Source organism: Triturus cristatus, chromosome 12 (genome assembly GCF_964204655.1).
Source record: "Triturus cristatus chromosome 12, aTriCri1.1, whole genome shotgun sequence".
Taxonomy (NCBI): Eukaryota; Metazoa; Chordata; class Amphibia; order Caudata; family Salamandridae; genus Triturus; species Triturus cristatus.
The window spans coordinates 633,589,177-633,614,902 of NC_140595.1; the positions used below are offsets into that span (position 1 = coordinate 633,589,177).

The 25,726-nt window shown below is 43.5% G+C and overlaps 1 long non-coding RNA gene across 1 annotated transcript in view; it reads right to left on the minus strand.

Annotated features, from left to right (window-relative positions):
* The window catches only part of LOC146776442 (uncharacterized), a 327,970-nt gene extending 309,555 nt beyond the window's left edge, over positions 1-18,415 (minus strand). Inside the window, exon 1 of the long non-coding RNA XR_014972341.1 lies at positions 18,284-18,415. This is a non-coding gene — a long non-coding RNA (uncharacterized LOC146776442). The remainder of the gene's footprint in view (positions 1-18,283) is intronic.
* Between the last annotated feature and the right edge of the window lie 7,311 nt (positions 18,416-25,726).

Below are 25,726 nucleotides of genomic sequence, written 5' to 3' on the forward strand. Positions count from 1 at the left end.
ATTGGAGTTAGAGGTATGTGTGTGGTCACTGTACATGGTGGTTGGGGTAGGCATACATTCTGAACATTGTACCCTCAGTGGATGGAATTTACTAACAGCCTTAGCCCTGTGATTTGGGCAATAACGGTTGTTAACAGCACTATCTATCCCTTGCCTTGTTCAAGGCCCTCAAGCAGTGTCTGTTTCAGTGCCTTCAGCAACCACTATGGCACACAGAGGCAGCAGACAGTAAGGCTGTATTTTTAGCAGTCATGTTGTGCAAAGGGGAGCTGTTGGAGATTTATTGCGATACTGCACAAGATATATGTATTTATACTGCAATTTGATATTATTGCACCGCACCTTATATGTTGTACTTTGATTATTGGCAGGTTTCTTTAATATATATTGGTAAGGCCAGCATCGTCATCATGAATACAGTACAAGAGCTGATTACAAGGTCATTCCAGGCACGGCCACTTCAAGAGAAAATAGATTTAAAGCAATTGGGACCTCATCGGCCTGACCTAAAACTACAGCAAACTTCCCAGGACAGAGGAAAAATGTCCACACGTACATTCTCAAACGCCTGGTACACAAAAGCTGATTGGCTTACAGGGTGCCCTTTAAGAAATTCTCTGTTCTGCTTCCCCTGCTTGCTGTTTGGTGGTGAGTTTTCTTGGACAAATCAAGGAGTAACAGACTTGAAGCATTTGTCTGAAAAAATAAAGAAGCATTCACGCACAAGAAAGCATATGGAAAACCTGACTAGACTGGGAATGTTGGGGGAAGATGCTCCGATTGAGCAGCAGATAAGTGATGCATACCGCAAAGCAATACAGAAACACAATGAAGCAGTTGATAGGAACAGACAGATTCTATCCAAAATAATTGATTGCATTCGTTTCTGTGGTGCTTTTGAACTGGCATTGCGAGGCCATGATGAATCGGAAGGTTCCCCAAATCCTGGAATATTCAAAGGCCTTGTGGATTTAATAGCAAGCATAGACAAGGATATGGAAGCACATTTAGCACGTGCTACAGTCTTTAAGGGCACCTCTAAAACAATACAAAATGAACTTCTTGAGTGTATGCTCGAAATTATGAGAAGCCATATTGTGCAAGAATTGCAAAACACAGACTTTGTGGCTATTCAGGCTGATGACACCACTGATGTGGCCACTAAAACACAGTCCGTATTAATGTTTCGATACATTGACAATGACAGACAAGTTGTGGAGAGGTTCTATGGTTTCACACATTTAAGAGACTCTAGTGCAGAAACCATTACTGCAGCTATACTGCGTCAACTGAGCTTAATTTTTCCAGAGCTGCCTAAAAAAAAAAACTTATTGTGCAAAGCTATGATGGTGTGTCCGTAATGAGTGGAAGCCTTAGTGGAGTTCAGAAGAGAATTCGAGATGTGTACCCTAATGCTCATTATGTGCACTGTTACGCTCACCAACTTAATCTTATTATGCAACAGGCAGTATCAAAGATCACCGAGACACAAATTTTCTTTCAGGATATAGGAGGCATGGCAGCATTCTTCTTGCGTTCCCCCAAAAGAACAGAAGCACTTCATGACATTGTAGACAAAAGCGTTCCAAGGGGATCCTCAACTCGTTGGAACTTTAACATCCGTACAGTCAACCTAATCTATGAACATAGAGAGGACCTTCTGAAATGTTTTGAAGCCATAGAAGCCAATGATGAGTTTGATTACAAAAGTCAGATTGAAGCCCATGGCTTTGGTAGAACACTACAAGACAGAGAGTTTCAGTTCTTACTGTATTTATTTCATGATATAATGGTAGCTGTCGACCTATTATACAATCAGTTACAAGCACGAGAGATAGATACTGTCAAAGTGCAAGTATATACTACTATGTTTGTACAAAGCATAAGCAAAGTGAGAGATGGGGTTGACAATTTAGACAGCAAACTGCCAGAGAAATCTATTTTCGCAAACCGCAGGAAAAACATCACCACTATGGTCCGAATTGCAAAGGAGATCTGTGACATTGTAATTGTGCAGGCACAAGAGCGTTTTTCTTTCACTAAACATTTGGTGAGTGCCACATTATTGCAAAGTCAACAGTTTGCCAAATATGATGAATCCTTCCCGGAGCGTGCTCTGAATGAGGCTGTGGGAGCGTATCCTATGCTCAATAAAGAAGAGCTGAGAACTGAGTTGACTGTACTGTACGGAATGCCTGTGTACCGGAAGGCCACAAGTGCCTTGTCTTTGCTGGCTTTAATACATAAACTTAATATGGAAAAGTCACTTGGAGAGACAGTGGCTTTACTTAAAATTGTCATAACCACTCCTATGACAACAGTCGAGGCAGAACGATGTTTTTCAGCCTTAAAGAGGATTAAGACATTCCTGAGAAACACCATGCTTGAGGAAAGACTCAATGCTTTGGCAATGCTCTCTGTAGAGAGCAAGCTAGTTCAGAAAATCCCGGACTTTAACACTAAAGTTATTGAAAAGTTTGCTGCTCTTAGAGAGAGACGTGCTGATTTCATTTACAAAAAGTAAACCATGTTGAATGCTGCTACTTTGCAACCAGTTTAGTTTGTTAAATAAAAAACATCTGTGAGTGAGGTACTCAGAAATGCATTGTATCTCGAAGTCTGTTATGAAGCTCTGTGGTTATACACTGAATAAGCAGCTACCTATGTTATATGACATCTCTTTATTAATGTTATAACTGCACTTTCACAATTGCTTTATTAACCTTCCTGCTTTCTCAAATTTGCTTGAAAATGCACCATTTCTCTTCTCTTTTTTCAAAATGTTCTCGGGGGGAGAACCCCCCCGAACCCTCCTTATAGGGGTTCGGGCTCGCTCGCTACGCTCGCTCGCAACGGTGAAGTATACCAATCATTTTACGCCACACCACTTTAAAATGTTACCAGCCGCCACTGACTATTCCACTATATGCCACTTCTCTGTACGTCACTGCAAGTACACCAATAATACTCATCCTTATTGCACTATTCACCACTTCATTCTATGCTACTCCACTGTATGCTGCTCCACTCTACGCCACTCCACAGTATGCTATTACACTTGATGCTACTCCAGTATACGCCAATCCACTCTATGCCACTCCAGTATACGCCAATCCACTCTGGCAGTCCACTCGACGCTATTCCAATGTATGCCACTACCCTGTACCTCGCTCCTGTTTATGCCAGTTCACTTTACATCACTCCACTGTACACCACTCCAGTCTATGCGACTCCCATGTGTGCCACTCTACTATTTCATTATATGCCACTCCACTCTAACACACTCCACTGTACTCCACAACACTATACACCACTCCACTGTATGATATTCCACTGTATGCTGCTCAGCTGTACAACACTCCAGTTTATGCAACTTCATTGTATGCTTCTACACTGTGCGCAACACACTCTGCACTATTGCGCTGTATGCAACTCCACTTTATGCCACTCCACTCTACACCACCCTAATATATGCTGTTCCACTACACGCCACTCTACGCTACAACACTCCACACTATGCCACTCCACTCTATGCCACTCCACTCTACGCCACTCCTCTCCATGCCAATCCAGTCTACACCAATGCACTGTATGCCACTCCACTATGCGCCACTCTACTCAACGGCAATCCACTGTACACCATTACACTGTATCTCAATTAATTTTACGCCTCTCACCTGTACGCCAATCCACTCCACCCTACTGCCCTATCCCACTGTACGACACTCCATTCTATGCCTCTCTTCTGTACACTATTCCACTATATGCCACTCCACTTTACGTCAATACAAATACACCAGTAACACTCAACTTTATTGCACTATACATCATTCCACTGTTTGCTACTCCACTGTGTGCCACTCAATTCTACAACATTCCACGGTATGCTGTTACACTGTACCGTTGGGGGAACATTCATCAAGCAGGTAAGAAAGGATTCAGCATGCAATTATTTTGACGTCCACTTTCTCTCTCTCTTTCGCTTTCTCTCTCCAGATACATTGAAAGTAAATTAATACTTCTATTGTCCACAAACATAAAGTCTCTGACAGCAAGAAAGGTTCTCACCTACATGTGTACTGGGAGCAAAAGCAGTGGCTCACTGTCCTTAAAACATACTTTTACGTAATTGGCATTTGTGTAGAGCAAATTCTACCACTGGTAAAGCCTAGTAATGCTTTCAGCAGTGCAGAGACTCTCCACATAGCCTGAGGGTTTTAAAAAAAATATGTTTTTGTTTTCACTGATACACAACAATAAGTCGGCATCAAAGGCCACAGTGTTACAGTGTCCCCAGTTATCAGTTTCTCCAGCGCCCAGGTAGGTCACACTCCCCCATATCGAAAACCCTACATAATCAATCTTTTTCCTCAGTAGGTGGATTTACCAGAGAACTCCTGAGGTCCCCTTCATCCCACCGCTAACAGCCACAGGCTTCCTCCTGTGCAGCAGGCCTTGGCATTGCCGCATTGCCCCCCCCCCCCCTCTCAATGTGTATGTATGAGGTCCTCACACCCACTGGCAGGACTTGCGTAGCCAGCTCCAGGGTGCCCTCCTCGGCCATGTGAAATGCCTCCAGTAGCGCCACCCAGGTGTCCAAATCTTCCCTCACTGTCATATTTCCTAGCCAGCCCTTGCATATCGCAGCCAGGGCCCACTGAAATGTATCCCTAATCTGCTGCAACACCAAGAGGGGGGGGGGCTCTGTCCCAACCCTCCCCTTGCTATGCACAGCTTTGCAATGACCAGCGCCAACTGCAAGAACTTCCAGGGCATCGGCCCTCTCCGGGGCTTTTTAAATATGCCCAATAGACACCGTCTGGGGGCCTCCTTCACCACTATGCCAATCACCCTCCCCAGCCTCGCTGTCAACAACGCCCAAAACGTGCACAGCGCCAAAAAGGAGGTGCCCACGCATCAGGCAGCCCGCCCACCTGCCCGCATACATCCTACTCAGCTTAACTGGTGTCAAGTAAGTTCAGTGAACGTAAATTTAAGTGGATCAGTTTCGACCAGGCATTGCAGGACACCCTTCTAGTAAGCACACATGCCTCGATCCATTCTTAATCCATCAGGGGGTCCAGGAAATCATGCAGCTAGGCCTGCCTGGCAGGAAAGCCCCCCCCCCCCCGATTCTGTCCAGGTTGAGTGTATAGGATCTATAAGGGAGGAGGGCCGGAACCTGGATGTGGTACAGGGCTGCCTACTGGTTGCAAATATGAGATTCTGGCTAGCCTGTATGCAGTCGCGGCTCGCAATACTCGCAGGTGGGGGGAGGGGGGGGGGGTTGCGGGGTGGAGAGGGGAGTAAAATAAAAAAATAAAAAACTTACCTGAACGGGTCCCGCGCCACCTCTGCTCCTGGGCCGGGTCCCACGTTTGGCGTTTTCCTGCTCCTGAACAGGAACAGGAATGCTCCCTCCCCTCCCGTAAGCCAATCACAACGCTGCAATGGCAGCGTTGTGATTGCTGCGGACAGCGCCCAGCCGGGCGCTTGTAGGGAGGCCATTTCTCTATGTAGGCTGCATGCAGCCTCCATAGAGAAAATGTAGAGTGCGCATGACTGGTTTGGTCGGCCCCAGAGGGCCGACCAAACAGTTAGGGCCCACAACAGTGGGCAAGCAACTCCTCCCCATCTCGCCCACCTGACTGCCCCCAACCAGGCATACCTTCCTGCCCGCCCCCAACCAGGCATACCCTGCCTTTGGCTTTCTCGCAGTGCGAGAAGCAGAAACATAGAATTGTATTTAAAATACAATTTTGTGTTTCTGCTTCTCGCACTGTGAGAAAGCAGGGAGGCAACGCTCCTCCGCCCTAATGCAGGAGCTGACCCTGCCTGTATGAGTTCTAGGGTGGAGTGTATCACCAAATGGTGCAGGAGCGCTAGTTCAAGATGATGTCACTGAAGCATCAGTAGCTTGTAAATGGCCCTGTTGTGACTGCAAGCTAGCCAGCTTGATGTCCATTTGATGAGGTCTGAGTCTGTCTAGGAAGACTGCGCAAGGTTCTGTACGCAGAATATAGGACCTTGTTGAGTTTAGCAAATACATATACATGGAATGGGACCGCTCTTCATCTGAAATAAAATCACCAAACTCATTCAACAAAGGAACCTCCGCTCTAAAATGGCACCTCGCCTCAAAATCCCAAGATATAAGAAAAAAAACATGGGTGGTACATCCTTCTCTGTTCAAGCAGCCAAACTATGGAACTCTTTACCCCCCAACATAAGATCCACGGACAGCCACCTTATCTTCAGAAAACTGCTCTAGAATTGGCTCTTCCCTACATAAGCACCATACGCAAACAGAAATTTACAGCATATCCCTCTGTATATAATCATTTATTTTTACTATAAATATGTACCTATCTTTGTGTATTCATTTGTATAAACATGTAGAATAATTATGTTAAAAAAAAGTACAATAAAACACGAGAACCGGAGTTTATCTGGTGCATCTTTGGTCCACATGTACTTCTTCCATTGTGCATCTTTGTACCTTCCATGTACTTAGATCTGTGTGTTTGTTACTTTCCTCCTAAAAAGCATATCCAATACACTACCCTATTTCTCCTCCTGTACCTCTATCAATATCTTTAATCTACATATACCTACACCCTTTATGCATCTATATATTTTCAAGGTACTTATGGACATATTTATTTATCACTTTCTTCTAATTCAGCATATCCAATGCACTACCCTATTTCTCACATCTTCTAACCCAACTTTCTGACTCATCTCAGACTTCTTTCTACTATTTCCAATGCACTACCCTATTTTTCACCATATACATCTATCAATATATCCTCTACACCCACTCTCTCATTTATCCCAAACCCCATACCACTACTATGATCCCCAAAATAACCCTTTCTAGACTCTCCCTTACTTTACTCCTCCTTGCATCATCTGACACATCTTGTACTATACCGATCCCTAAAACAAACCTTTTATAAACTCTTCCCTCTGACTCTTCCCCTCCACAACCCCTTTTTAATCATCCAAAAACCTCCTCCTACTTCTATTGCCTCCCAAAAAGTTTTTAAAAAACAAACATCCTTCACTCTCCTATCCCTCCACTGTCCTTTTCAATCAAAATAACAGACTAACATGTTCACTTCTCAAATTTCATATTCCACTATACTAATTCACCACTAATCCTGTATGGGTCTCAGAGTAGCGTGCTACTCGCCAAAAAGTGCTTCAACACCTGATCAGAGGTAAGCAAGCATTATATAAATACAAACCTCTTTCCCTCTTCTATCCTGCTGCTACTCTTCTCTATCCAAATAACTGAATAACGCATTTACCACTCAAATTACTTCATATTTCAGTATACTAATTTTCAACACTAATCCTTTCATGGGTTCCGGAGTAGCGTGCTACTTGCCAGAAAAGCGCTCCAACACCCCTTCAGGGGTAACAAGCGCTATATGAATGCAAACCTTTCTCCCCCTTCTATCCTTCCGGTATCCTTCTCACTACAAATACCTGACTAATATCCACCACTCAAATTACTTTTATATTTCACCATACTAGTTCACCGCTAATCCTTTATGGGTTTCCGGAGTAGCGTGCTATTGCCCCAAAAAAACCAAGCACTATATAAATACAAACCTTTTTTCCTCTTCTATCCTTCCGCTATCCTTCCGAATCCAAATAACTGCCTAACCTATCCACCACTTTATATACTTTCATATTTCACTATACTAATTCAACACTAATTCTTTATGGGTCCCCCAGTAGCGTGTTACTCGCTGAAAAAGCGCTTCAACGCCTCGTATGGGGTAGTAAGCGCTATATAAATGCAATTACAATACAATACAATACTACACTCTACCCCACTACACTCTACCCCACTTCACTCTATAACACTCTACTCTACAACACTCCACTCTACGCTACTACACTTTACGCCACTCCACTGTTTGTCACTCCAGTTTATGCTATTCCACTGTAGACCACTACACTGTACTACACTCCACTCTATTCCACTCTACTGTATACTACTCTACTCTATACCATTCCACTCTACGCTACTCCACTCTACCCAACTGCAATGTACACTGTTCCACTGTATGCCACTCCACTCTACCCTGCTGCAGTGTGCACTGTTCCACTGTATGCCACTCCAGTGTACCCCATTCCACTCTACACTACTCCACTCTATGCTGTTCCACTCTACTCTATTACACTGTACCTCACTCCACTCTAGAAGACTCCACTCTATGCCAGCCAACTCTATGGCACCCACTCTAACAAACTCCACTGTTCGTCATTTCACTGTCCACCATTACACTGTATGCCAATCCACTCTACACTATTCCTCTGTATGCAACTCCACTTTAATACACTCCACTCAATGCTATTCCACTCTGTTCCACACCACTGCACTGCACACCACTCTAATATATGGAATACCACTGTATGCCACTCCACTGAATGCCGCTGCACCCTACGCCACTCTACTGTACGCCACTGCAGTCTATGCCAATGCACTCTATACAAGTCCCCTCTACGCTACCCCACTCTATGCTATTCCACTGTACACAACTCCACTTTCCCCACTACACTGTATGCTATTCCACTTTACCCCACTCCACTCTAGGCCATTCCACTGTACACCATTCCACTATATGCTTTTTCCACTCTGTGACACTACACTCTACTATACCCCACTGTATGACACTCCACTATTCCACTCTACGCCACTCGATGATACTCTACTCCACGCTATTGTACTATATGACACTAAACTGTACCGCACTCCACTGTACGCCGCTGCACTCTACTCCACTGCTCTCTGCATTAATCCACTGTATGCTATGCACTCTACCACACTACACTCGTCGCCACTCCACTCTACAACAATCCAATCTACACTGTTCCTCTATATACCACTTCACTATACGCTACTCCACTGTACTATTGTAAACTGTACAACAATACACTCTATGCCACTCCACTCTACACCACTCCACTGAACACTATTCTACTGTATGCCCCTCCACTGTACCACATTCCAATCTACTCCACTGCACTCTACGACAGTATACTTTACAACACTCTCCTCCACTCTACTGTCCCACATTCCACTTAATGGCACACCACTCAACGACAGTACACTCTATAATTTCAAAACAATATTTAATAAAAATACAAAAAATGAAATTCAATGGAAAAAACAAAGGTTACACCTTGTTGTAGTTTGGAAAACCTTATTTATTTGTTCTATACAAGCCAAACTTAAAATACACAAACATTAAAAATATTGCATTGTTAAACTTTATTTCGGCTCCAAGGGCCATAAAAGCAACATGAGTTATCACAGTTCACAGTTAAAAAAAAAATTTAAATAGCCAAATCAGTTCGCAGTTAATAGATGTTACAAAAACATTCATGTAAAACAGGAGAAAAGTTAATTAGGCTGAAAAGTTGATTACAAAAATTTCCTACGTATTGTCCACATAGCATTAAGAAACCGGGAAACTGCAAAAACTATTGGGGGTTGGGTGTCGTACTTCAGAACTCTCATAGCTTTATCGCACTCTCTAAATCCCAGGTTGTTACATATGGGCTTAACCCAACGTTTTCTTTGCAGGTGGTATGTGGGGCAAAAGATATTCAGTTATAATTATAATAATACCTTAAAATTATAATATAACGTTATTGATTCTTTAGCTACAAGCAAAAGTTGAAGCACAGAAAATTGTAATTTTCTAACCTTATATTCATACCTTTAATTTATAAATAATGCAAGACCTTCAAATTATAATAACCCAAGCACTTCCAAACAAAATGTATTCAACTCTGTAGCCACACTGCATTAACTATAACTTGCTACTCTACCATGCACTGTGTTCTCACAAAGGATTTGATTTGCGATGTGATAACTGTTCTTCTAAATACTATTATTTTACTTGGTATAAGTGAGATAATATAAAACGATATAAGCAGTGCATGGAGAAGACGCGAGTTATAGCTAATGTAATCAGATTATATCACTGCATTGAAAGGCATTTATTAAAAATGAGAGTGGTATTTTTAAATATGTATGGGCCTATGTTTTCATGCATGAAGCAATATTATAATCTATTAAATTAAACACAAGAGATGTTTGTGCAGCACACTTCGTAAACTCATGGAATTGAATGCACTCATATGTGATAATGATGAAAAACAATGCTCAGTGAGATGAAATATTTGCCTAGGATCATCCAATTTGGTCAAGAGGGGAAGCCAAGATTGAGCCCTGATTTTCAGTTTTCACATTGTGCAATTCAGCCTCTAGATGGATATATTTTTCTCTCCTCCCTGTGTTACATCAAAAGTCATTGTTTTGTCTTTAATTCTTTGCACATGAAGTTAGAGCATGGGTGGCAGGTAGATGCCATGTGAAAAGCTTGGATTGTTTTTGGCTCAAGTGTCCAAGAGGACCTCAAGCTGGGCCAGATCTTGGCATCTGGCTCAAGCCTGCCTTGAGCTTTCAGTAGTTCACCCACCTCCAGAAAGAGAGTATCTGACTTTATTGCAGGTAAGGAGCTTTGGGGCAAAGCTGGGCCAGCTTGAGGTGGCTAGTTGATGTCTGCTTGGTGGCAACGAGACAAGAAGACCCACCATAGTTTACTGTTTCCAAAAAATAGTAAGGAAAATATCTTGTGCAAGTCATATGATATATAAGCATTGTACCATGGGATGCCTACTTCTATGGTGCTGTGCAGCTGAAGGAATGAAAACATTTCAGAAATTCCAAAGTAAGAACCATGTTAAGAGCCTCCAGTGCCTGGGGAGTTGCGGACGCCATTGTCATCGGGTCATCATAGCTTTTTTTTTTAAGGTGATGGAGCTTCTTTTCAATTGTGGAGCTCATTTTCACACTCAGCAATCAACTTTCTGTATTTATTTGTCCTCAATAGCAAAATGATGACATACAGTCAAGAAACATGTCCAACATTCATTGATGCTCAGCTTTAAGAGCTTGGTTGTGATTACATACATAAAATGTCCTGAGAGGGATAGATCTTTGAAGAATACAGGTTGGCTCTATGGAGCTGGCACCTGCATTAATGAAGGTCAGGCTTAGTGTCAATCACAGGTGTGGTTTTCAATCTGTAATCCTTTTCAATAAATGTTTCTAGCAGGCATCTGTTTAAAAGTGTCTATTTTGTTGTTTAAGGTTCCCCCAGTACCTTGGCAAAAAGACAAAATCTGTTTAATGGAATCCACAACTTCTCTGAAAACACTACTAACGGCATACCTTTTCATGAGTGTGATGCTGGCGGTTTTCTAAGAATACATTTATATTTTATCCTAATGCCAAAAGAGGACCAGGTCATTCTTGGTGGTGCAAGCGATCGACTGGAAAGAGCTTTGTTTATTTTTAGGGACAAGGCCACTGGACAATATTATGGACATGCAGTGGAGTAATTTGCCTAAAGAGGACTAATCCTGGACAGAATTTTGATTACACCGGAGTATTCTGAGTAATTTTGGTAATTATGTGTTACTCTTTGATGCAGAATTACCGATAATAATGCGATTACTCCTGCTTGCGTAATGAAGAGCAATTTGGGGGGGGGAATCCTACTGCAGGAACACATTTAGCAAGCACAAGAAGCTGCTTGCACTCACTATTCAATTTCTGCTACACTTACTGCCCATTTTGGATGCAAGGGTGCACATTGCGCTTAGAGAATAAAGCTAAATGCCGGTAGTTAGTTGGGGGAAAATCCTACCCTAAAGCACATTTAGCAAGTGTGAGCAGCTGCTCACACTTGTATTTATGTTTTGTTGCAGACGCAGCAAAAATAACAATTGATGGACGAAATGCTGAACAAGGCCAAACATTTACCCCACTACAGGAATCTGGGCCTGAATCCATTGTTTTGTGCTCACCATGCCATTCCAGTTTGGACCCAGCCATATTCAAATCATTCTTAACCCTGCTCCCCATGGGAACAGTTCAGCCCAAACTGCCAGGCCAGGTTCTACCTGGACCAGAAACAAGCACGCTAGGACCGGTTTTATGGTGTCACCCCTCATCAACCAGGATAGCTTGACTCCAGTGTCATGGCAAGCATGGGACCTACGACTGGGCATACCTTTCCCACTTGGTGCAACAAATGCAAAAAGACAATGTCAAACATTTACCCCCAGTATAGATATCAGGGCCGGAATCCATTGTGTTTTTGCTCACTATACCATTCCAGTTTGGACCCAGCCATATAAAAGACAGTCTTGACCCTTCTCCCAGTGGGAACAGTGCAGCCCGAAATGCCAGGCCAGGTCCTCCCTGGACCAGAAGCAAGCATCCTAGGACCGGTTTCGGGGTATCACCCCTCATCAGCCAGGATAGCTTAACTCCTTGTAGTTGTTACAGATGCAGGGCAATATATAATACAAGTACCCCGGCACTCAAAAAGTGATATCTATTTTCCCTTACGTCCAGCCTTTATAAGCAAACATGCATTTCATGTTCTCAATATGTCACTGATAACAAGCAAAGATGGATTCATAAAATAGATGTGTTTTTTAATTTAAGCAAAGCAATAAATTAGAACATCACAATTTTCAATCAAAAACCATAGAGACCACCTATTCTTTCAAAAAGACATAACAATTAGAAGGCTAATTGTAAAGGATTTTTAAGGCTCTATAATCTTGATCCAACAGCACAACATCCGACACGTGTTTCGTCACATCCGGTTACTTCCTCAAGGCTTTCAGCGAAGAATGTTTTCTGGAATTGATAGATACTATTTCTCAAGATTAGATACCAAAAGCGGCCACGATACGACCGATGTTTTCTTAATTTGGAAAAGGGCGAAGTCCGCCTATCCCATGAATTAGAAGTCCGGAAATCCACCTAACAAGTGATTCTGAAAAAGTTTATCTTATAACCTGTGTATACTCAATGTCTCAAGTTATAGTCCAATCTTTTGTTTTTCCAAAGCCCGATAGACAAGTTCCAAAGAAGTATTAGCCCCTGTCATAATCTTATCGTTTCAATGAAAGTGTTAAACCTTTAGTTTCTCTTGTTGGAAGTAGCCGTTATTCAATCCCCACGTGGGCTATGATAGGCCCCATGTAGAACTGCCGAAATGCTGCGGCAGGGGCTTTGGAGTTTCCGTTCGGTGCGAGACTTGTCTATCGGGCTTTGGAAAAACGAAAGATTGTACTATAATTTGAGACATTGAATATACACAGGTTTTAAGATAAACTTTTTCAGAATCACTTGTTAGGTGGATTTCCAAACTTCTAATTCATGGGATAGGCGGACTTCGCCCTTTTCCAAATTAAGAAAACATCGGTCGTATCGTGGCCGCGTTTGGTATCTAATCTTAAGAAATAGTATCTATCAATTCCAGAAAACATTCTTCGCTGAAAGCCTTGAGGAAGTCACCGGATGTGACCAAACACGTGTCGGCTGTTGGATCAAGAATATAGAGCCTTAAACATCTTTTACAATTAGCCTTCTAATTGTTATGTCATTTTTTAAAGAATAGGGGGTCTCTATGATTTTTGTTGGAAAATTGTGATGTTCTAATTTATTGCTTTGCCTAAATTAAAAAAACACATCTTTTTTACGAATCCATCTTTGCTTGTTATCAGTGACATATTGAGAAAATGAAATGCATGTTTGCTTATAAAGGTTGGATGTAAGGGAAAATAGATATCACTTTTTGAGTGCCGCGGTACTTGTATTATATATTGCATGACACAGCAACTGTTCACAGAAGCTGTATGTTCATTCACCCAAGGTAGTAGGGTGCATTTGTAACCTTGAGTGGCACCACAACTAATTGCTTGTTTGTCATCTACGATAAGGAAAATCAACAACATTCATTTAACTGCTCATTCTGATTATACACTGTTCTCTGAGGTGCGATCTGTTAGACTCTACGACCGCTCCTTTGTATATTGTCAATACAGATGCAGGGCATTTTGTGCTGAGTAATATGCTTCTTGTGTAATTCTGTGTAAAAATGCTACCCAGAATAAAGCGAGTTGCGACGCCCCTAAAGACGACTTGGTGGGTGTAGGTGGTTTGAAGTTTTTCCCCACTGGGTACCAGAGTCATATTATACCGATGTTAATCAGATGAGGCCTGTTGTTAAAGAGAATGAGATCATGGTATTTAATTTTCAAGGTTTCTTGCTTAAAGTACCCATGCTTTCGGTTACTGTGCATAGTGCAGAAATGCAAAAAATCTTTCCTGTGCCATGCGCAGAGTTAATCTGTGCACACATAAATTTTGGAAAGATAGCTTTAAAAGTACCCATTTTAGCGTACAATCTATAACCTCCAGGACCAAGTTGATATTTTCCTCCAAACTTGGTCTCCTTTCTTAAAAGCTAAAATTGACGATGTTATCAATCCCACTCTCTCTCCTAATGCAAATAATTGAATTAATTATTTTACATCCTTGTGTAGTTCCACTCCTTTTTTCCCTTTCCTTTTACCATTTCATTTCCTTTCCTCTGTTATTCTTCCCTCCCCTCCCTTACTCTGGCTCTACTCTTTCTATTTCTCACTGCTCTTTCATTATATTCTTTAAAGTTTACCTCCTTTCTCTTACTTTCTTCTTCCTTACACTTTTCATATCAATTTTCTACTCTTCTTTAATCTTTGGTGTTCTGATCTTATTAATATACTTCTCTTGTACAAAGTTATTGTTTCCTATTTACATTTAGATTTTTTCATATTTTATATATTTTATAATATATGCATTATCAACTTCTTCATGTTACTTCTACTATTTATCTATTCACTTATTTATTTATATATTTATACATAGTATTATTCCTTACTTACTCTATTTATTCGTCCATACTTGTCATCAAAATATGTATATAATATGTATCGATAATCTATTGTTTTGCTAATCCTGTGTTACTATGTATTTTATTGTAAAACTCAATAAAAAATTTCAACACAAAAATAAAAGTACCCTTTTTGTACATATAAGGACAAAAGGAATACTCCAGGGATACCAGAAACGATTCTGCAGCATCATGCACCTCTGCGCACGAAGAAAATCTCGATGCCATTATATGTCCCCCGCCCCTGCCCCGCCCAAAACCCCATCTCTAGACTATGCCTGAAACGTCACTTCATTTTCCCATTGAAAGCACTGACGATGCTAATGATGCGTGCTGAAACCAAACATCGTCTAATTTCGCTTTGTGCTAATCTGACAAGCTTTTAGTTCCCCACTTACGAATTCTTCCAACTCGATCCGGTTGCTGGAATGTAGATTGTTGAGTATCCTCTAACAAAGAAGCTAAATAGAAAATCCCACAGCAACATTGCAGCCAAGTGTCACTCATGCAGCGGCTGGAAGTCCCCTTTGTCACGCCAGAATTCGCTCCCTCTCACCATCCTCTCAGCACTCCTACCCTTTAACCACAACCCCCACCCCCCGTATTGAGCTCACTTGATACCTATCTATCTAAATATATATACCATATATATATATATATATATATATATATATATATATATATATATATATATTACCTACTGGCGGTCGCCAGTAGGTAGTTATAGTTAGGACCACGTTTCCATAGGAAAACCTCAACATTCTATTTTGAATAACTTTGGCGCCGGTCGACGAATCCTCGCGAATTTCTCAAAATAGGTGGGGCGCTACGCTCCGCTCCTACCCTGAAAGTCTCGGGGGGATTCGTCAAGCGGGGGCTGAGATAAAAGGGGGGTCCCAAAACGCGTTTTTCCCATGCATTTTTCCATAGGACCTTTAGAACGAGCTACAGCCCGAATGGCTGAACAGAATTACTCAAAATTTGGCAGAGAGGTAGTCCCTAGGTCAAGGAAGTGCCTTTTGTAGGTTTGGTGTAAATCTGTTCAGTAGATTCTGAGAAAATAGCCTTTAAATCAATATATATATCTGAGCCAGCTTACGGTACGCTTACCGTACGCTTACGGTAAGCGTACGGTGGCGTGCGCGAGCGCGATTCTGATTGGCTCTTAGATCTTAGTAAACATTCGAATCGGCCGAAACCAGGAAGCGGCGGCCGCCATTTTGTCTCTCGCACTGAGAGAGATTTTTAAAATCGGAAGCCCAAAAACATGTAAAGGGGCTGTTTTGACAACTCCCTCCCACATAGTCATGTGGAGGGAGTCCCCAAACATCCCCCAAGTGCAAAAACGGTTTTATTTTTTTTTCGGCAATTTCACGGGGTACGCTTACCGTACGCTTACGGTAAGCGTACGGTAAAAAAATAAAAATAAAAAAAACACTATTCACACTTACCCCACCCCCTGTGCTTTTGGTGGCCGAAGGCCACCAAATGTGCTGGGCTTATTACAATGGAAAAAAACACTATCCACACTTACCCCACCCCCTGTGCTTTTGGTGGCCGTAGGCCACCAAATGTACAGGGCTTATTATAAGGGAAAAAAACTTAGCATTTAAAAAACCGTACTAATTCACTGAAAAAACCATAGGTTTCACACACGTTATAGTTAGGAATTAGCATTTAAAAAACCTTGCAAATTCACTGAAAAAACCATAGGTTTCACACATGTTATAGTTAGTGGAAATTTTACTGATAAAAAACCAATGAAATTGCCCCGTTATAGTTAGCGCAGGCAACTATAACTCACGCGACCGCAATCCTCTGCTGATGACATATGTGTCTTTATGAAAAAAAAATATTTGTAATATATGTATAGCTAAAAATGTATGGAAGAAGACATGGGCAAATAAGTGTCTAAATACAGTATTAGCATCAGCAGAGGATTGCGGTCGCGTGAGTTATAGTTGCCTGCGCTAACTATAACGGGGCAATTTCATTGGTTTTTTATCAGTAAAATTTCCACTAACTATAACATGTGTGAAACCTATGGTTTTTTCAGTGAATATATATATATATATATATATATATATATATATATATATATATATATATATGTATATATATACACACACACACACGCACACGCACACACACACAATATTGACTTCAGCTGCAGCTTGCAAATAGCTGTTGGTGCCTTCTAGTTGCGACTGGTGATTTTTGCTTACGTAGCACACTTTGCCTTGTTTGTGGTGCTGGGCTTGACAGTTTCCAAAAAGTCCACAGGCCGCAACTTGATCCAAAAAAGTTAACCATTTGTAACCGGCCTCCTCTAAATTTCTCCTGGCATGCATTATCGAACATGTCTGGAATACCTGGTGGTTACTAGACCAAATAAGCACTAGGTGGCGCCTGGAGATAACAAGAGACACTTAGATCGAAAATTAAAACTCCGGTCACGCTCCTGTGGTGTTAGAGGTGCCCAATTCGAAGTTGAACACTGTGGAATAAATAGTGTTTTGTTGTCCTCAGCCCACCCGATTCTATAATACGGTTAATGTGGAACCCAGGCAACGTAGGCTTCGGGTGTTCCAATGACCTACACCTGTGTGCACATCAGGCGCGCAACACCCATTGGACTCACAGGGCTTCAGCACCCCCGTTGTGTGTGGCAGCCCGGGATGAGACAGCTGTTGTTTCACCCCTTCTAAGAGCCCCTGCAGCTCCACTCTGCCTGTGGCTTAAAAGATTCAGCCCCCCCCCCGAAATTTTTTCTTAGCCCCCCCCCAAATTTGGCTCTAGTTGCGCCTCTGGTGCACATGTCCGGGACAGGATTCTCAGTATGAATTTCACACTCGCCAACCACCCAGCCATACACATTCATGCTTGAAAACCCAACCACCACTCTCCCAAAATTTGTGGTCCTATAAAATTGCCCGACTGCCTTAAAAACAAGGTCAACAGTATGTGGCCCGCTTCCTGTTTTCCTGTCCTGATCTAGCGCGCTGTGTCTGCATTGGTATGTCTTTTTAGCTGCCGTTCTTTCTGTCAGATTTCCCCTTGTTGTGTCCTTCTGGACACAGTCTAGGGGCTCATTTACAAGCCCCTTGGACCGCCGGTGCCTCACTTTTTATATGGGGAAAAAGTGACGCGTCGGAAGCACAGGGGGCTTGTAAATAAGCCCCCTAGTGTTTTACCAGCCCCTTCCACGTGGACCGGTCCTTACACCCACCCCACACCCATCCAAAACAGGAGTCACCAGTCAGATGACCCTGCCAATAAAAGACGTGCTCGCGGCCAGTTCTAAATACTATATCTAAGTGTCTGAGTCACTTTATTTACCAAGTATGTGGGCCTAGAGCCCAGGACTTAAGATCCCTGTTCACTCTCCGCCACCCAGCCTCTCTCTCCACCTGTCTGACAGTCTATGTGTGAATGTCCACACTCTTGTCTCTCTTTACCTGTCGTCTGTAGTTTACAATCTGCATTGTCTCAGTTTCTCTCTCTCTCTCTCGCATTCGTCCCCTGCATCCCTCTCGCTCTGTGGTTGCCATCACATCCACGGTGTACCTCACAGACTAGTTTGACGGCATTTCCTGTGCTTATGTCTCTCACCATCACCTGCTTCAGCCTCAGTCCCCTCCCCCCTCGGTCCTGTGCCTGTAACTCGCGGTCTGTCCTGCCTCTGTATTTCTGTTTTCTCTAGCTTGGCGTCACTAATCATCACCGTGCCCTTGCCTGAGGGCTCCTATCTCACTTTGTTGCCTTGGTGTCTGCACGGGCGTCTATCTCGCCTCCCCCAACCCCAACCCCCCCTCCCTCCCCCCCCTCCATGCTCTACGGCCTCTCTCTGCCCCTGTGGGCTTCTCTCTCTCCCGGGACCTGGTTGCTTGCAACCACTGGTCCGCAAAGTCATCTGAGCATGCAGCTCTTTGCACCGCCTTCGTTTATGCTTTCTTTTGTTCTTTATTTATTTATTGAACAATTTTCCAAGTTACCGCACATCTGCTAGTTCTAAGTGCTGTAAATAACAGATGATACTATTTCGCAACTGAGTAAAGATACTCAATTTACTCACCTTGAAAAAATAAGAGCTGAGTTGGCTGACCTGCGGAGCACAGCACTGCCCAGCATGAACCTTTCAGCTTGCCGAGCCATCCCGCCAGCTGCACTCACAGGTACTATTCAAAAGCCACTGGTCCCACTGGGCACGGAGCAGAATCTCATGATGAATTCTATTTAGGGGATACTATTCAAATTGGAAAATGGTGGGTGGGAAGGAAGAAGCAATACGGGCAACAGGAGGGTGAGCCATTGGAAGGAATAGGCAACACAGACAATAGGGAGGTGGAGGTGGTAGGGAAGAAGCAACACAGACAGCACGGGGTAGGAGTGAAGAAGCAACACGCACAAGAGAGGGGTGGGGGATGAGAGGGAAGAAGTAGCAAGAACTGTGCTAGCTATAAAGCAAAAAAAGAATACTTCAATCACAGCGTCAGCAGCAGAAGTACCCTAATGAAGATGACGCAATCAGTACTTGGTCCATGCTCCAGGCAAAAGAAGAGGAAGTGAAGCTGGCATGCACTGCCCAATTAGGATGCAGCAAATATGAGTGACAATGAAGCCCAGAAATGGTAAGCAATGAGCTGGCTCCAAGCTGCCTGTTGAAAACAATATGTCTTGCAATAGATGGTATTGCAGGTCAGAACAGGTCAGACCTAATAAAAAGGCGAATGTGAAACTTTTGCCTAAACAGTATAATGTAGTTAAAATGCCAAAGTAACAAATTATTACTGCCACACTATGTGCTGCATTTTGCCGCATAATGTGCCTTCTATAATTCAGTTCCACAACGTGCATAGTTTAGTCACTCCCACCCCACGAGTATTGCATTCATCCCTCCAATACGCTACAAAAGGTGCTTTATAAAAGCAGTACAGGATCAATGCTTACTCTGCAAGCCCAGTTATTATCAGCTAACAATGTGAAAGGGGAAGCCTTTGCTCAATAATCGCAGTAACTTCTGCAAGAGTTATAAGATTAAAATGTTTGTTTGGACAACTGCATGGGAACAGCACCCGTGGACACAACTACAGTGCTCTGTGACCACTGGTGATAATATGCAAGTGAACAGGGGGCGTGAGAAAACGTGAGAAAACAATACACATTTTGAGAGTCGGCAAAAAAAGTCCTGGGAAGAAACAGCGGCATTGGGAAAGTGTGTGGGTGACAAAACAATGTCCCATAACCATAATGAAAAAGACTGGAAGTGCCTGCCATCTCCCACGTGCAATTAAGAAAGCATGACGGGAGCGTGGGTGCTCGTTGCACTCCTCTCTGACCATCACAGACTCATGTGCTTCTCTGACATATCTTTTTGTGTTTTTCTAAGTTTTAGGGTAATGAAAAGGCAAACACAGATGGAAATCAATTGTTCAGTCCTCTCTCAAAAGGTTTTCTCTGGTCGCAGCATGCTACTCGTTGCCTAGGGTAGGCCTTCGGTGAAGGAGGGTGGAAGTCAGGGGCGGCGCCTCCATTAGGACAGGGTAGCGTCGCCCCACTACTTTCTCGAAGTGAGAGAAGCAGAAACATAAAATGGTAAAACTACCATTTTATGTTTCTGCTTCTCGCACTGCGAGAAAGCAGAAGGGTTTGGTTGGGGGCAGACAGGTGGGCGAGTTTGCTCTAGGGCACGGGAGGAGTGACTTGTCCACTGCTGAGAGGCTGACTGCTTGGTCTGCCCTCTGCATGCAGCCTACATGGAGAAAATGGCCTCCCCATAAGCGCCTGGCTGGTCGGCGTCCTGACCAATCACAACGCTGCCATTGCAGTGTTGTGATTGGCTTAGGGGAGGGGAGGGAGGATGCCTGCTCCCTGTTCCTGCCAGAGGCCTGGTGCAAGTGCCCAGCTGTCTTTCCATAACCCGAGGTACTGTCAGGTGTTTAGAGCCAGGCACTTGCAGTTTTGCGTTTTTGTTGTTGTTGATATGGCGCATACTCGACCGGAAGGCTTTGGAGCGCTTTACATGAGCACCAATATACATTTTTTCAAGGCACGGGAGATTAAGGCCCAGATTTACTAAGATATGATGCAGAGCAACGCAAGCAAGGCAACTCACTGCGCTGCGTCAAATGAAGAAAGCAGGAATGCACCGTAATTAATAACATAGAACGCATTCCTGCTTTCTCTCTCTGCGCTGGTGCACTTGTGGCTGCCAAGTGCCGACACAGACACCCTTGTGTCATGGCGCAGGAGTGCCTGCGTTACACACAGGATTGTTTTCATGTAGGAAGGAAAAACCCCAGATGCATTTTCCTCATTCTTTGTGTGCTGACGAATGCAAAACACGTAGAAAGAGGAAATAACGAGTAGAAATAAAGATATTTCTCCTTGTTACACCTCACCTGGGAATGCATAGCATTATGACGCATGCCCAAGTTTACTAGTCTTAGTAAATCTAAGAATGTACTAAAAACCAAGGGTTCAAGCACGTGAACACCTTCACTCCACACATGGAACTCCAAGTCACTCAAGACAGTGACTTGCCCTGCCATGCGTTACTCCAGATTTACTATGACACACAGAGCTACACACGGTGTAGTAAATGTAGCTTAAGGGCTTGCACTGCCTTGCATAATGGCGACACAAGCCTAGATAAATCTGGGCCTAAGTGATTTGCCTAGAATCACAGGATGATGAGCCTACGCTGAGACTTGGGACCTCCTACCAATGCAATGCAGGGCATGACTTACAAGTGTATCTACAAGGATGGACAAACGCTTACTGATGAAAGTGATGTATATTCAAGGAGACATTGGCCAAAGTCGAAGAGATGCTCTACTATTTCCAGAAAGCTCTCTACGCAACATAGAAGTAAATACACCTTTTTAAAATTTATTTAAAGGAGGCAGGCCACAGATGGCCACAAAGATGTCGATTGGGCTCCACATATCTGAGACATTCTAAGCAAGGATAAGCTATGTTCAGGGCAGTATCTACACACTGTCACCAGTGCATAGGCCAACCTTTTACTTTCAGTGAGGGCTCAGGGCATAATGTAGACTGGAGCAAGAGAACAGACTAGAACCTGGCCAGGGTGCAAGCTTGTGTTCTGTACCTGGTGCCAAACAGTCACGGATTTCCGTGTTGCCCGTCAATAGTCAGAGATCTGTTGGTGAAATCTTCAAAAGCCTTCTCGACAGTGAGTGGGTTTGCTGTGCTCTGCGATGTGCAGCTAGTGTCTTCCAGAGCACTGGTCCAGTGCTCCAAGGGATTTGATCCCATGGTTTCTCCACAAGTTACATCAAAGGAAAGTCAAATTACGGGATTAGTGGAAGGAAGGTAGGGTGGGAGTCCTTTGTGGAGGATGAGCTCTAAGAATTCTTCAGTGCAAAGTCTGGAAGTACTTGCTTAGGATGGGAAGTCTATACATCAGGTTGACTGATTCTGCCTATGATGCTGGGAGTAAGAAGTGGCAGATGATGTGCTTGGAAGTCTGCGATGTTGGTTAAATGTAGGAGGTGTGGGACCAGCAGGATGTGAGGATGATGGCTAGTCCCCCTCCTGTCCTGTGTGTTTGGTCTAATGTGTTGGATCTTCCTGCCTGCAGGGATGAGTATGTCTCAGATGTGAGTGTAAGTGGGTGTGAATCATGTCTCATGAGGAATAGTGCATTTTGGGTTGTAAACAGTGATGCGTCAGTTGTCATGAACAATGGGGACTGCAAAGTGTGCACTGGTAATCATGGTTTTGATGCTTTGTGCTATTGGGGAAGTGTGTGTTCTAGCGAGTAAGCTGTGGATGAGGTTTTTAGTGTTTTTTTGGTGTGGGAAAGCTGTGTGTTGGTGTGGTCTGGGTGTGAGTGTAAGTTTGTGGAATAGTGCAGTTTATGACAGGTACATGTTGCTAAAGTGTTATCCTGAATAGGTCCAAACATGCTGTGACCTTGTCTTTATTACCACTTGCCCGAGGAAGCCAGAGCACCAGGACACCCAGGGGGTTGGGTGTAAGTAGGGTTGCTGATTGGATGGGGATTGATCGCCTGCTGATGGGAGGCTTCAGTTGTTCCTGGGCTGCCGCTCTGGTGGTGCAGTGGCCAGGGAACAGTGATTGGTCAAGATTTGTAGGCACCAGTAGTGACACATTTTGAAGATGGCTGCTGTTGGGTGGTGGCCTTGTTCTGGGATGCACAGTGCTGCTTCTGGTTCAACTAATTGTTTTAAGGCATTGGTATTTGTAGAGTGCACAGTTGATCATTTGTGTGACTTTGTGGCAGTGTTATGCAGGCAAATATAGTTTACTAATGAGTCATCCAGTAAGCTCTGGCAATGCATTTCTACTCCAATTTCCAGTACCATTTCACCACTGGTACTTCAGTTTTCAGAAACTCACAATGCTTCTACGAACTACCTCCATCCTGGCTTGCCCGATGCTCTAGTGCTGGACTCTCATAATGCACCAGTAGCCTGGTTTGCAGTAGGTTCTAGTATCCCACTAAATTGTAACAAATCACCTCTGTTTTGACTTATTGTGTGCACTGGCATTTCAGTACTATACTGAGGCACAGGTACTCACAGCATTTAAAAAACTAATCTTGCTCGAAACCTTTCAATAAGATGTGGACACTTTTCTCTTTCTGGTAAGATAGTTCAGGGTCCCATCACACCTGTCCCAGAGATTTGTGTTGCCTTCATGCCAAATTCCATGTGCAGTTCAATGTTTAATTTGCACCAGTGGTTGTAGGTAGTGGCACCGGCACTCATTTTTGAGGACTTAGAATTATTTTTCATCACCAGACTCTGAACCAGAGCAAGAAAGAGAAATGGAAAAAAGGGAGAAAGAAAAACAGTGGCAGAGGGAGAAAGTAGAATTGAACGAACGTGCAAGAATGAGAGAGAGAGACAGGAGGTGTAGGGTGGAGAAAGAAAGAGATGTGAGGTGAAGATAAAAAACTTGGTATGTGGCAACCACAGCCTTTTGCAGTGCTGGTGGTGGGCGCCTAAGAAATGTTTTGTCCTCTGAACTTATTTATTAATTTATTTACAAATGCAGCCCTTTTTGGATGAATTCCATTATGCAGAGCAGTAACAAATCTTGATTACTTAATTAAATGCTACATGTATTCCGGAATGCTACATGTATTCCGGGGTCCATCGTACTACAGTCTTGCGAACGGTGCTTAGTAGACCTGTTCCATACATGAATCTCAGGGTGGGGAGGACGAGCAGTCAAAGGCTTCTCATGGATGTAGTGTGGGAGGCAAGAGCTCGGAACTCAACAGTCAAGCAACATGCACAGTTCATGGGTGGTCCAGCCCAATGTATATTTCTTTAATCAGAAAAACATTATTGTTGCAGCAAAATGTTATATAACACAATTCACTGGGGCTCAGCTGCAAGGTTGCAGATCCAGCTATGATGCCTAGTGAAATGGCCCACCCATCCACAATAGCACTGTCTCTCCATTCCAGCAGTGCCTATCGTGCCTACCGATCTTTTACTCAAATGTAGTCACAGGCTCGGTGCATATGCAGTCCACAAGGTGTCTACTCACTCAGAGTAGAATGCAATCCATTTCTATTGTTTGTACCCAAATTAAAGATATGGCTGATGCAACAGTCCCTGTTACTGCTGTTGAACATGGCCTGTGCATCAAGCATAGCCATTTGTACTAGGCCCTCAAATCTCCTCACATTGTCAAGGTTGGCTGACACTCCTCTGGCCTACTAGGCAGACACCCGTCTTAGTAGAAGTGGCTTCCAGGCTGACATCAGATGGGTGCTCATTATAGATAGTTCTTGCCTCTAGGCTGGGTTGATGTGTGGGGTGGGTGTTTCCTTTGGGCACTTGTTCCTCAGTCCTCAGGATTCGCTGGGGGAGTTTGGCAGCAGCATCACCACCAAACCTTTGAGTCTCACAGAGCTCCTGTACAGATTGGGATGGCCTTTTTGCTTTATTTTGGAATGTGTCCATTGTGGGGACCCTGATTTAGACTGAGTGACCCCTCACAACATGGTTCATCTCAAGCTTCATTTTCAAGGACAGTTAGTGACTTGTGAGTGTTTCTCACACTGGGAAAATAGTTGGGTGATTGTCAGGGACCATCTCTCCTCCTACAGGGCCAGGCACTCGCCTTCCTTCTCTGAGCAGGCAGGCAGATTTTAGTGCTAGGCATACCTTTAGCTTATCTTGGAAGTTGTGCATACCTCAGGTGATGTCACCTCACCTTTGGGAGACTAGGTGTCATGTAGATACTAACTCTGGTCAGAAAGTAGCTCTTTGAGAACTCTGTGTGCACTCCCAACCTTGGCCAAGAAGAGCTGTGGACTGTTTACTTTCAAGTGTCATTTTCCTGCTGCTCCTCATTCACAGCATTTTGTGCAAGGTGACGGCTCTCACTGCAGGTAGAAAGGTTATGGAATCCAAACAGAAGTATCCAAAAGAAGGGCATAAGGAAGTGTGCGATCTCTGCATCGATCTCAATATCATCCGCCTTCCTGAAGCAATAATAATGGACATACAAAAGAGCAGTCCTTGCCTAGAAACTGCCTCACCTTGAACAACAGATCCTCTCACCCCTATCTTCTCCCAAATGCCAGCTCTTTACTAACAAGATCCTCACTGAATTTCTAATGGGAGCTCTGTCTGCACCCTCCCTCACTTAAGTGTCTTGTTAACCATTCTAAAGCCACAGGAATGTAGGGAATACACTCCCATGGTCTGAGAAACTGTCCTCATCCTCTCTTTGTGCTATGCTAACCCAGGTGCATCCAAAATGGATCCAACTGGTCACAATGCTCAGACTCATGCCACACATAGAGTCCTACTACCATACATGTGCTACACACTCACTGCACATACACACATTCAACATGCACACAGAATATCAGCACAAGGTTCTGAGGT